General features: G+C 38.9%; 1 protein-coding gene across 1 annotated transcript in view; it reads right to left on the bottom strand.

Annotated features, from left to right (window-relative positions):
- The window catches only part of LOC139940871 (uncharacterized), a 31,705-nt gene that overhangs the window by 16,532 nt on the left and 797 nt on the right, over nt 1-14,376 (bottom strand). The window lies entirely within an intron of this gene.

Here is a 14,376-nt window from a genome sequence, read left to right as displayed (position 1 = left end):
TGTCTTTGTGGTTGTCAGTTTTGACTCAAGGACCATTATCTTGAGCTGGGCCCGTCTTTATAGCGAAGAGGTAAAGGATAAGGGTGATAATGACCGCCTAAGAAATGAAGAACAATTTTGCTAATATTTGAACCATTAAGAAAAGTGTAACACACTTAGTTTAGGCAGTTCAAAATTATGCGGACCCAGTCCTACTCCCACACGAGTTTGTTTCTGGCTTCGGGCGTGTGCACGTGTTTTACCTACAAATGAAGTGTGGACCTGAGAACAAAAGAGGTACACATAGTGTTTAGGGACGTGAAACACTATGTGGACTTACACACGCCCATACGGAGCCCCTAAAGGGACATTCAAAAAACAAATTGGAATGTCCCTTTAGGGGCTCCGTACGCCCACACAGTTTTGTTTTTGTTTTTTTACAGTGTTCAGCAAAGGAATGTCCACACAGTGACTGCGAAACACATATGTGAGCTTACGTGAGCGGCCTTACGGGGTATTTTGCACATAAATGAAAGTATGGACCCCACGATGAATTTTTGTTCAACCTCGAACCCACAAGGAATTTCTTTGTCCAAGGGAATTGATATAACAACAATATCAGGATCCACATATACCGGTTCCTTAAGGTTGTATGTATGTGTTTGGGGGTGGGGGGGGGGGGGGGGTAGATGCCCGTCGTGCTATCCCACTGGGTTATAGTTGTTGACACAACAATGGCGCGAGTCAACTCTAAATCAACGCTTCGCGGTGACGAGTGTTAGTATCGATTACGGATATTCGTTACTCGGTGTATGATTTTGAATATTATGCCGATTGAATCGATCCAGAGTTCAGGGCGAGTTGGTTTAGTATGGATTGAAAAAAAAGGCTGCGATCTCATAGTTTCATCAGTTGGGGTTAATTATCGTTGATTACTTGAAAGAAAATGCAACCCACAAAACAAAAACTAGCCGCATCCGTCATCAACAAGAACAACAACAACAGCTACGACAACACCAGTCTAGCAGAAGCAACAACATTCACAACATTAACACACAGCAGCAGCAGCAACAGCAGTAGCATTGGCAGCAGCAGCAGCAGCAGCAGCAGCAAAAAACAACTAACCAACAACTTCCAAACCGTAAGCAAACGGGGGAAATAAACAAAGAAAGGGGAAGTTTGTTTTTCTGTCCATTGTTTTTTTTTGTTAATCCTGCGTGTGCCATTTCTTCCCCACATGGTATGCGGATCAAGATAATTGTTGTTGAACATTCAAACTGCGAAATCGTACGCTTCAACAAAAAGGTTGATGGGATCGTGGAATTGAAGGCCGATGTGCTACCGCGAGGCAACAACTCTGTGAGCCACCCTGGCCCGCCGGGTTGAGCCGATCGGTGATGTAGGTCCACCCACAGCGGGGCAAAAAGCTACCAGGGCCCAATTTGATATTTATTTATTATTATTTATTACTATTTATTTAAAAATCTTTATACAGGAAACAAAAATCAGCACTAGAGCTGTTTTACATAGATGTGTTAACAAACAAAAAACGCTAAACACATAATAGTATTGCTTAGCAGAATAAGGTTACCATACCAGCCCAAATTAACCTAGGTTTGCGTTGTTGTAGCTGTTGCCCGTTTCAATGTTTGCTTAGCAAAAAAATTTGTCAAGCAACATGAAACTGGGCCAAGCTGTAAGAAAGTAACAGCGCTTGTGGAAGAAAGCGTACTTCAAGGGTTAGCAAGGAATTTTGGCTTGTGTGTGCGTGCGTACTCCACCAGGCATTCTTCGCTTACATAGCTTGCGCGTGAGCGGAGAATGGTGACCGTAAGCGCATTATTCGGCGGTAAGCAGAGCCGTGAAACTTGGCCCTGACATCCACTACAAACAAATCAAAATGTGATCAGTATCCATGACAGGGTGACACTATAGTTTGTTTACTAACTTTCACAACTTGTGAAGCATTCTTAGGATTTTTAGACTCTACAATTTCCATCAACGGAGAGTGGAATGAGTACAGCTTAAAAGTTCAGTTCATGAAACTTCTCTTTAGTTCAAGTTCATGCTTTAAAGACATGGACACTATTGGTAATTGTCAAAGACCAATCTTCTCATTGGTGTATCTCAACATATACATAAAATAACAAACTTGTGAAAATTTGAGCTCAATTGGTCGTCGAAGTTGTGTGCTTTTAGATGCTTGATTTCGAGACCACATTCTAAATCTGAGGTCTCGAAATCAAATTCGTGCAAAATAACTTCTTTCTCGAAAACTACATCACTTCAGAGGGAGCTGTTTCTCACAATGTTTTATACTATCAACCTCTCCCCATTACTCGTCACCAAGTAAGATTTTATGCTAATAACTTTTTTGAGTAATTACCAATAGTGTCCACTGCCTTTAATAAAAGGGCTCTTGACACCTTTGGTATATAATTATTGTCAAAGACCAGTATTCTTACTTGGTGTATCCCAAGATATGCATCAAATGAGAATTCTTTTAAAATTTTGACTCAATTGGTGAAGAAGTTCCGATAAAATAATGAAAGAAAAAAAGACTCTAGTCACACAGTTTTGTGTGCTTTCAGATGCATAATGGCTTCAGGCCTGAAGTTTTTGTTATTATTTGAATGAGAAATTACCTCTTTCTCACAAACTTTGAGGAAGCCGTTTCTCACAATGTTTTTATTTATTTATATACTATCAACAGCTCTCCTTTGCTCGTTACCAAGTAAGTTTTTTTATGAATGGGTGTACGCCGTAGGTTTTGTTCGCCGGATTGGGGCAGAGGAGTGTCGTGGCCGAGCGGTTAAGAGCACCGAATTCAAACTCTGGTGTTACTGATCAGCAGAGTGTTGGTTCGAATCCTCAGCCGTGACACTTGTGTCCTTAAGCAAGACACTTAACCATTGCTTCATCCTTCGGGCGGGACGTAAAGCCGTTGGTCCCATCTGTTGTGTAACGCATGTAAAAGAACCCAGTGCACTTTTCGAAAGGAGAAGGGTTTACCCCGGTGTTCCTGGCTGTGGCTGCTGTATGCGCCGTAGCACCTTGTAAATCCTTACAAAGGTGCTACATAATTGGGTCTCAAAATTCATCACTGCAATTACCTATCATTCTGAGAGTTTGTATGTTATACTCAGCGCTTTGAGTACTTTGTTTGGCGCTATAAGACTTAGATATTATTATAATATATAGAGAGGAGTATAGGGCAACGAAGCCATCGGTCCGGTAATCCTTTCAAATTTGTTTCTTAGATCACAGACAGATTGGTTTAATTTCTGCAGAATCAGCTAAGAAAGTTGGCAACTCTGCAAATAGGCAAAAACATCCAGAAATATTGAACTAAATTTAGATTTAAAAACGGGGTCCCCTGCGTCGTAGATTTTGACGTCAAAGGAAGTATAAACCATAAAAGTCATTCTGATCCGTCTTGATCGATGGTGACTTCAGAGTGACATACCTGACATGGGGGAGCTTTTTATTCTTGGACTCAGTCATATTTCATTTCTGGAATTCCCCTCGGCCGTTATGCTTCTCAAGTTCAACTTCGAGGTGGGGTCTTGAGAGGGCTTTTTGGCAGCGGTGGTGCGGGAACAGTCTCTTTAAAAGAGAACTGTTTGTACACGTACACGTTTTGTGGTATTTTGGTAAATAAATCCATCGATGTTTGGGTTATACCCCACGCTGATGTGTTTATATCCATTAAAGGCAGTGTATACTTTTGTTAAAGACCAGTATTCTCACTTGGTGTAGCCCAACAGTATGCAAACAAAAAACCAGCCTGTGAACATTTGGGCTCAATTGCTCATCGAAGTTGCAAGAAATTAATGAAGAAAAAAACCCATTCGTGCATAGAAATGTGTGCCTTCAGTTGCTCGAGAAAAGCTCATGCTGAAGCTTTTCTCAGATTCAAATTGTGTAGTGAACGTTACATCTTTCTCTAAAACTAAACAATACTTTAAAGGGGTCGTTTCTAACAATTTTTTATAATTCCAACATTTCTTTATAGTATATGGCTCTTTATACTAAGTATGTTTTTATGATAATTAATTCTTTGAGTAATATTAACAGAGGCATATACACTCCGTTTAAATCGAATCGCTTTACTTCAATCAAGTCATTTAAAACAGACAACAGCTCACTTCATTCAATTATTAGAATTTCCATTTTAAGAGACAATTAAAGTAGCTAGACATTTTATTCAAATTGTTTGGACGTGTTTTCCTAATTAATGGACCACAACGTGGGGATCAATTTTCAATGTAACTTGTGTTTTCCACGAACTGACCGGCCACAAGAACAAATTCCCAAGGTACTACGTTATATTTATTTCAGCCAGGTAAGTTTTGGATAAAGTATTTATTTTTCAAATCCGTACACAATATCATAGAACTGCTTAAGCAGCAAATATTGCTTAATAATTATTATCTGCTCAGCAGAACTGATACATGCACCAGTCACAATTTGTACACGACATGGTATTTTGGCTGATGGTAACCATATTCTTGTTAGCATATTTTGTTGTGCTTAGCTATCTTTTTGTGAAATTGGGAACAGGTCACAAAGGTCAAGGTTTGTTTGTGCAAGAATAAGGGTACATAAGCCCAACCCTTCCTCCTCTGGCAAGTTCACGGTTTGAAGATGATGTCAGATTGTTGGCCCCAAACATTAAAGAATATATATTTTTTTGAGTGAATAGTATTTCAAAGAGTATCACCCGCTCTAACGATTTTTTAAAAACTTTTACGTCAGGAACCATGACAACAATTTAAAACGTTTCTTATAAAACACATAAGAATTGGTCACGTGATATATTGTCGGAATCCCGACAAAACTAATGTTGAGCTAACAGTTTATTTCACTGCTGCTACTACTAATTGACTTTTTCGAGCAATGGCTCAAATGAAAGCTTGTAACTTTCTCGCCCCCATCAAAATACCTATTGAATTTTAAATCAACATTTTTGGGTCAAATCGGCCAAAAATCTGACATAGTATCTTTAAGCTCAGTACATTTTAATTTCAATATCTCTCTATTCTGTCCATCAAAAGTAATATGAGTTATCATAACTGAACTATTTAACCGCAGATAAACTGTGGTGTTTGTATCGCTATCCCCGCTGACATTACAGTTACACTTTCAGGAAGTGATGTAGCTTTGACTTTCAGCTGAACCGCAACTTTAAAACCGGATTGAAGGGAGGGGGGTTGTTCTCAAAACTTGTGCACTTGTTTGGTAATTGTCAAAGACCCTAACCCAACATATGCATGAAACAAGAATTCTGTGAAAATTTGTATTTAACCGCAGATAAACTGTGGTGTTCGTGTCCTTATCCCCGCTGACATTACAATTACACTTTAAGAAGTGATGAAGCTTCAGCTTTTAGCTGAACTGCAACTTTAAAATAGGATTGAAGGGGGAGGGCATTCCCAAACATGTGCACTTGGTAATTGTCAAAGACCCTTACCCAACATATGCATAAAACAAGAATTATGTGAAAATATGTGTTCAACTGGCCATAGAAGTTGCAAGCGAATAATAGCAGGAAAAAACCTTGCTGCACAAAGTGTGCTCTAAGATGCCAACAAAAGGTGCGAAATTACCTCTTTCTCAAAGACTACGTTACTTCAGAGAGAGAGAGAGAGAGAGAGAGCAAGAGAGAGAGGGGGATCTAGCCGTTTATCACAATGTTTTATTACAACAGCTCTCCCACACTGCAATATTATGAATAATTACCAAACGTGTTCAGTGCACTTAAGCCACTTTTCTGCATCTGTGTACATTTGTGTACTGAGTTGTAACAGAGTTTTGTCACAAAAGTCAAAACAAGTTTTTTTCTTTTTTCTTTTTATTGTTGTAAATAACCACAAGCGTCGGGGCATTTTATTTATAATAAAGGTCACACCTGTCGCGTTTTGTCTCTTCCACGGATTGTGTGTACGATTGTAGAATACCAAAAACTGTAAACTTGTTACTGGAAACATCCCCTTGACATGGGGGAAAGCACAGCGAAGGGGGTCAATGCAAAAAGCCAAGATCGTAATTTTTTAGGGATTATCTCATCCAGTTATATGTTTTTGGATTCAGTGCAGCTGTATGATTGATGTTAAAGATATGGTTTTGACAAGTAGTTCGGGGTCCAGTTGTATATGCCTACAAGTGCATGGTGTTCATTCAATAAATATTTGACATTTTCAACTTCGACGACCGATTGAGCTCAAATTTTCACAGGTTTGTTTCTTTATGCGTATGTTGAGAAACACCAACTGTGAAGACTAGTCTTTGTCAATTACCAATAGTGTCCAGTGTCTTTAAGTTTATTGCCTCTAAAAAAAACGGTGAAAAGTTTAGAATGCAGTAGAAATTTAATTTTCGTTGTAAATTTCTCTATTTGTGTACACAAAAAAGAAATCAATTATTAAGGGCTCAAAAGACAAGTAAAAAAGTTTTATCGAAAATGGAAATCCACGCACATTTTTCATAAAATATACAACATTTTCACCTCCGGCTAAATTTCTATATTTATTTACAGAAAAATCAAGTTTTAATTGGTATGATTTGGAAAATGCATAGTGGAAGTATAACTTAGAGAGGTTTGTGGCAACACCATTTGAGTAGTGTTGGTTCTGAAAAGAACCGGTGGTTGACGACTCATAGTGTAAACGGTTAAAAAGTCTAGTAAAAATAAATTAACTGCAGGTAGCCGAAGGTTGCATTTTGAATGACAATTATTATTGAGAAAATCATGCAGAACAATTAAATAATTTACAAACGTAAGAAAATAGAATTATCTGTTGCAAACTGCTAACCAACCAAATGGACATACAATGGTATAGAATAATTCAAACAAATAGTTAATGGCCTAACGTACGACCCTAGCAGAGTCTTTCTCGAACGCTAAAAAGAATGGCAACACAACATACGAACAGGTATCTAAGTGTTCATGTTTATTGTTTTGTCATTTTAGCCTTCGAGAAAGACTCTGCTAGGGTCGAAACGTCAGGCCATTAACTTTTGTTTAAAATTTGCAAACATGGTAACTTTATCTATACTCTCCACAGATATCTAACGACAAAATATGAATCCGGCCAGGTCTAGTTACGCTCTGGACAAAGTAAATGACCCTGCATTCAGGCTCAAAATGGCGACTTTTACTTTTAACCTCGGAGGGTGGCGCCCTCCGGACCGATCTCACCGCATGGGGGCATTACATCCAATCACAGAAATCGGAAGTTTCACTTTACGGACACAGTTGGATCGTGTCCGCTTTTAACTTCTTTAAATCAACGGCAGGGAAAACTATTTTAGCTTTTTGACAGCAAATCCGTGCCGTTTTCCTCTTTTGAACGCCGATTTCGTTCCAAGGCAATAATTCAAGGTTACTATCGTACATTATCTTGATTCAAAGTGGGTAAACATCAACATAGTATCTCCAGGGGTGGATTTCACAAAGAGTTAGGATAGTCTTATCTCGAGTTAGGACCAGTTACTCGTCCTAACTTAGGACATTCCATGCAATTTGTATATCTCCTAGGACTAGTCCTAAGTTAGGACTAGTCCTAACTCTTTGTGAAATCGACCCCAGGGCCCAATTTAATATAGCCTGTAAGCATACAAGAAACTTGCTAAGCACAGAAAAGTCTTGCTTAATAGAAACTGGTTACCAACCGCAATTCTATAAAGTTTACATTGTTGTAACTGGTGCCCCACTCATTGCTCACAGCAAAGAAACTTGCTAAGCAATATTTTCTTCTTAACATAGTTACGAACTTGGGCACAGTTATTATCATCACTGCTTCCACGTAGGCAGTGGACAATTTGGTAATTACTCAAAATATATTGTTAGCATAAAAACTTTCTCGGTAACGAGTAATGGAGAGCTGTTGATAGTATAAAACATTAAGAGAAACGGCCCCCTCCGAAGTAACGTAGTTTTCAAGAAAGAAGTAATTTTCCACGGATTTGATTCCGAGACCTCAGATTTAGATTTTTGAGGTCTCGAAATCAAGCATTTGAAAGCACACAAAAAGGGTGTTTGTTCTGTCTTTATTATCTCGCAACTTCGACCACTAACTGAGCTAACATTTTCACAGGTTTGTTATCATTATGCATAAAATGTTGAAATACACAAAGTGAGAAGACTGGTCTTTAACAATTACCAAAAGTGTCCAGTGTCTTTAATCAATTGGCATTCCTTGGTAAATACTATAAAAAAGTTATTACTTTAAACTACTTTAATTAAGCTGTTGATAAAGCATTCCGTTTAAGGATTCACTTCGAAAGTATGGTTAGGAAATATCCAACCCAAATTGGAAATTTTTATCCCCCCAAAGTTGAACATGAGAAACGTTTCTGTCAGAAACGTTTCTCAGTTGGTGAGTATACGGGTTGTTATTCGTGCGTGGACATCTCCGTTTTTTTTTATATATCTCAAAGACGATACCACCATTTGAAATAGTTTAGAAATAGTTTAGAAATAGTTTGGAAATAGTTTAGTAATAGTTTGGAAATAGTTCAGAAATAGTTTAGAAATAGTTTGGAAATAGTTCAGAAATAGATTAGAAATAGTTTGGAAATAGTTTAGTGAGTGTAGAAATAGTTTGGAAATAGTTTGGAAATAGTTTGGAAATAGTTTAGAAATAGTTTAGAAATAGTTTAGAAATAGTTTAGAAATAGTTTAGAAATAGTTTAGTAATAGTTTAGAAATAGTTTAGAAATAGTTTGGAAATAGTTTAGAAACAGTTTAGAAATAGTTTGGAAATAGTTTAGAAATAGTTTAGAAATAGTTCATATAGTTTAGATTGATTGTGTAGGCATAATATCTACAATAAATAGATATGCGATTCCTTTAACAAAGTCGGTGTATTTTATTTGTTTCTATCAGTGTCAAACGTAGTATGATCTTCTAAGAACAGAGAAAACAACCTGTCACCAAGATCCATAAAAGCCGCTTCAAAACTACACCCTGGTGTTTTAAGCTCGAGACCCGCACTTTGGGGGTGCCGTCCCAGCCACCGTGAGACATCCCTATCCCGTGATTTCAATAATTGCAGGTTAATTTGGGTTGGCCTTTTCCTAATTTAATGTTCTTCGTCTCCCTGGTCTCGGGGCATGGCCTCTGTCCCGGTGAACCCAGCATATGTGATATCTAAACACAAAACAAGGCCAGGAGTTAAGGCATATACTTTGTAAACTTGCAGGTAACCATTGGGACTATGGGCGGCCCTTCCAATAATATGTCCAACAACCTTACTCCAAAAGTGACATTTTGAGAAAATAAAGTACATAATATATCCATACAAAAAGGGGCTAAAGTGTAAGAAGAGGCCTGGATAGGACAAGTTATACTAGAACCCAGCATATGTGATCTCTAAACACAAAAAGAAGGCCAGGAGTTAAGGCATATACTTTGTAAACTTGCAGTTATTCATTGGGACTATGAGCGGCCCTTCCAATAATATGTCCAACAACCTTACTCCAAAATGACATTTTGAGAAAAGCAAGTACATATATCCATACAAAAAGGGGGCGAAAGTGTAAGAAGAGGCCTGGATAGGACAAGTTATACTAGAACCCAGCATATGTGATCTCTAAACACAAAAAGAAGGCCAGGAGTTAAGGCATATTCTTTGTAAACTTGCAGGTATTCATTGGGACTATGAGCGGCCCTTCCAATAATATGTCCAACAACCTTACACCAAAATGACATTATGAGAAAAGCAAGTACATATATCCATACAAAAAGGGGGCGAAAGTGTAATAAGAGGCCTGGATAGGACAAGTTATACTAGAACCCAGCATATGTGATCTCTAAACACAAAAAGAAGGCCAGGAGTTAAGGCATATACTTTGTTAACTTGCAGGTATTCATTGGGACAATAATAATATGTCCAACAACCTTTATACTCCAAAATGACATTTTGAGAAAAGACTGAGTACAGGTATCCATACAAAAAGGGGCTAAAGTGTAATAAGAGCGGCCGAGATAGGACAAGTTACATTCCATGTGAACCAATTATCGGTAATCTTTAAACACAAAAAGAAGGCCAGGAGTTAAAGCCATTGGACACTGTCACGGTACAGAAAAAAAGTTCACAGATTTACAAATAACTTACAGGGTTTACAGAAGGTAATGGTGAAAGACTTCTCTTGAAATATTATTTCATGAAATGCTTTACTTTTTGAGAAAACATTCAGGGAGAATGTGCTATATCACTGACAGTCTACAACGATTTGCAGTGATCTAGCAGTGGAATTAGCCGTACCCGTAGCCAGTAGCCAGTAGCCACAACCTATAACCATGACATAACTTTAGCACGGTTTTACTTTGACATGGTTTACAACTACCGGTATAGCGACACTGCAAAGTGGTAACTGTTGTACTCGACGATAAGCGGGACATATCTGCTTGCAGGCTTTGGGTGTCGTTTCAATTAATGATATGATACTTTTGGGGGAAATCCAGAGCAGGGTGACTGTGCTGCGTCATTGTGACGTCTACAACCATTTGCAGTGATATAGCCATAGCATTAGCTGTACCCATAGCCAGTAGCCAAAACCTATAACCATGACATGACTTTAGCACGGTTTTACCTTGACACAGTTAACAGCTACCGGTAATGACACTCAAGAGTGACACACACCGATACTCCATGTCAGCGGAAAATATCTGCTTACAGACTTTGGGTCCGTTTCAATTCCCGAAATGATACTTTTAGAGAAATCCAGAGCAGGGTGTTACTTTGCCCCAAAGGTGAAAAAAATGATAATACTGGAGGGAACTTCTGACTTATGAAATCAAAATACCCACAGGGGTATTGTTCAACCTGTGACAGTGCATAAATAACACAATCACATCATTGGAAAGACTAATGATGACAGAGTCAAACACTTTAAAGGGAAGGTCGGTAATCACTCTGGGGAAAAAAAAACCAACATAAAAACAGCAGCTTTCGACGGTATAAAGCCTTTTGAGAAACATTTTACTTCGAAGTTATAATGTGGTCATGTGACTAATTATTTATCAGTTGTTACGCTCCAAAATTTGAATCTTAGAGAAACATTGAGGACTATTCTCCCTGTGTGCACATCATTCGCTCAGGATTTCGGCGTAATCCCCAAAACCCAACCACCTTTTTAAATGAAATTTTCACATGTTAATTTTATTGTAGACACCTACATTTATATAGGATTAAAACAATTGAACGGTTCCAAAAAGTCAAAGGTATACACAAGTGTCAAGAACGGGACCAGAACCCCCACTCTGCATGCCCGGCACCAACTTCAGGTGCATCAGACAGCCTGACCACGACACAACACCTTTAAGATATTAATTCTGTTTTACCCATATACAACAATGTTTGTTAGCACTGTACACTCAGTACTTTCCTGAGTTCTATGGAAAAAAAAATCACAATTATATTACTGGGTGGGATTCGAACCCATAACCTTTGCAATTCTAGAGCAGTGTCATACCAACTATATACCACCGAGATTGCCTGGTAGCTATAGAGGCAGTTCATATTACTCGGGTGGGATTCAAACCCACGACCTTTGCAATTCTAGAGCAGTGTCTTACCAACTAGACCACCGAGATTGCCCGGTAGCTAGAGGCAGTTGATATTTTTTATACTCGGGTGGGATTCAAACCCACGACCTTTGCCAATCTAGAGCAGTGTCATACCAACTAGACCACCGAGATTGCCCGGTAGCTAGAGGAAGTTGATATTTTTATACTCGGTGAGATTCAAACCCATAACCTTTGCAATTCCAGAGCAGTGTCATACCAACTATTATACAACCGAGATTGCCCGGTAGCTAGAGGCAGTTCATATTACTTGGGTGGGATTCAAACCCACGACCGTTGAATTTATAGAGCAGTGTCTTACCAACTAGACCACCGAGATTGCCATGTATAGCTAGAGGCAGTTCATATTTTTATACTCGGTTGAGACTCAAACCCACGACCTTTGCGAATCTCGAGCAGTGTCTTACCAACTAGACAACAACCAAGATTGCCCGGTAGCCAGAGGCAGTTCGAATCCTATGTGTTGACAGCGGTTACCTTTAAGATGGTTACGCGCATACCAGCCAACAGTTGAAACAACTTTAGCTTCTTTAGGCGCTCTTAGCATGCAGGTGGTTGAAACCTACACCCTTAAAGATTTCGTTAAATATTTCAAAAAAATTCCTTGCATTCTCGGTCATACGAAAAAACACAGCACTGAGAGTTCTTGTTTCGACCCGGGTTTTAATTTGAGCCAAATACCAGCTGCGCTGGATAATTGACGCCAATTAAAAACAGTCTCATTTTGATATCATAAATGATATTTAACTCCAGTCATAAATGCCGGCTTATTTATTATCACTTGAGTTGATTGTAACAAAGTACGAAGAGAACAATTTCGTCCCCAGCACAACGTTTTCGATTTGCAGAGCAAATTTAATTGAAATGGTAGATGACACCAAATTATAGAACTTCATTCAGATGGTCAAGAATCAATAGCCAATACATGGACATGTAAACAACACACTAGAAGCATGATAAATCGGTGACGACGGGGGCGTTGTGACCAAACAGGTACCTAGCTGGAGGGTTTAAAAACGGTATATCTAGGCCTAGATTATTTTTCTCTGCAGTAAGGCCCAGGGCACCATCCATATAGAGCTGCAAAACAAGTAGCTACATGTGACTTGGTATTTTGGTTGGTAACCTTATTCACGCTCGCATAATTCTGCTTAAAGGAACACGTTGCCTTGGATCGGTCGAGTTGGTCTTTGAAAAGCGTTTGTAACCGTTTTTTATAAAATGCATATGGGTAGAAAGATGTTGTAAAAGTAGAATACAATGATCCACACAAACATGCCTCGAAATTGCGTGGTTTTCCTTTTACCTCGTCGACTAACACGTCGGCCATTTATGGGGGTCAAAATTTTGACTCCCATAAATGGCCGACCATGTTAGTTCGCACAGTAGAAGGAAAACCACGCAATTTCGAGGCAAACTTGTGTGGATCATTGTATTCTACTTTTAAAACATCTTTCCAACCATATGCATTTTATAAAAAACGGTTACAAACGCTTTTGTTTTGACCAACTCGTCCGATCCAAGGCAACGTGTTCCTTTAAAGGCAGTGGACACTATTGGTAATTACTCAACATATTTATTAGCATAAAACCTTACTTGGTAACGAGTAATGGGGAGAGGTTGGTAGTATAAAACACTGGGAGAAACGGCTCCCTCTGAAGTGGAGCAGTTTTCGAGAAAGAATGTATTTTCCACGAATTTGATTTCGAGACCTCAGATTTAGAATTTGAGGTCTCGAAATCAACCATCTAAACACACATAACTTCGTGTGACAAGGGTGTTTTTCTTTTCTTTCATAGTTATCTCGCAACTTTGACGACCGATTGAGCTCAAACTTTCACAGGTTTGTTATTTTATGGATATGTTGAGATACAAAAGTGAGACGACTTGTCTTTGACAATTACCAATAGTGTCCAGTGTCTTTAAATGGACACTTTCGGTAAACAGTATTGTCCAAAGGCCCACACTTCGTGTATCACAACATATAAAATAACAAACCTGTGAAAATTTAGGCTCAATCGGTCATCGGAGTCGTGAGAAAATAACGAAGGAAACCCACCCTTGTTTCCGCACGTTTCGCCGTGTCATGACATATGTGTTTAAAACAAATCCGTTATTTTCGATATTGAGAATTGACAATTTTTTAATGTTTTCTCAAAAAGTAAAGCGTTTCATGGAATAATATTTCAAGAGAAGTCTTTCACCATTACTTTCTGTATAAACCCTGTACTTTATTTGTTAATCTGTGAACTTTGAACTTTGAGACACAGCTACTAGTTACGCCATGCTTCATTAATTGCGGCACTACACTACACTGAGCCAGTTATTGAAGTTATGTTTGAGCTGACGATATTAAATAGTATCCAAACAGTAAGAAGTTTCCAACAACATCCGGATCTCTTTAATATAATTTGCACATGAGTGAAAAGTAGGCGAGTTCGAATCCATGCCCTATGTGTAAGTGAAAATGGTGTCACTGAATTCCTTAAACAGGCAAACTCAGCCCGGCTGCCGGGCGTATTTTTTGTCTTCTGCACTTTAAAATTGCCACCCTCAAAAAAGTTTAAGAATTCCAATTTTTAAATCGACTTAGAAAAACAAAACAACTCCCATTTGAAAAGTACTACGACAGTGGCAATCTCGATGTATACAGGGGAAAATGCCTCCCGGACGCGCCCCTGGGCAACTCTTACAGCCAGGCAACCCCCCCCCCCCCCCGCACCCCCACTATTACCGGGTTCCCAAAACCTGAAACCCTACACCCCTCGCGGGCCCGATTGACAAACACTGTGCACCCCTTCCCC

Source organism: Asterias amurensis, chromosome 8 (genome assembly GCF_032118995.1).
Source record: "Asterias amurensis chromosome 8, ASM3211899v1".
Taxonomy (NCBI): domain Eukaryota; kingdom Metazoa; phylum Echinodermata; class Asteroidea; order Forcipulatida; family Asteriidae; genus Asterias; species Asterias amurensis.
The sequence above is the reverse complement of the archived record's forward strand: the minus strand, read 5'-3'. Positions and strand labels throughout refer to the sequence as shown.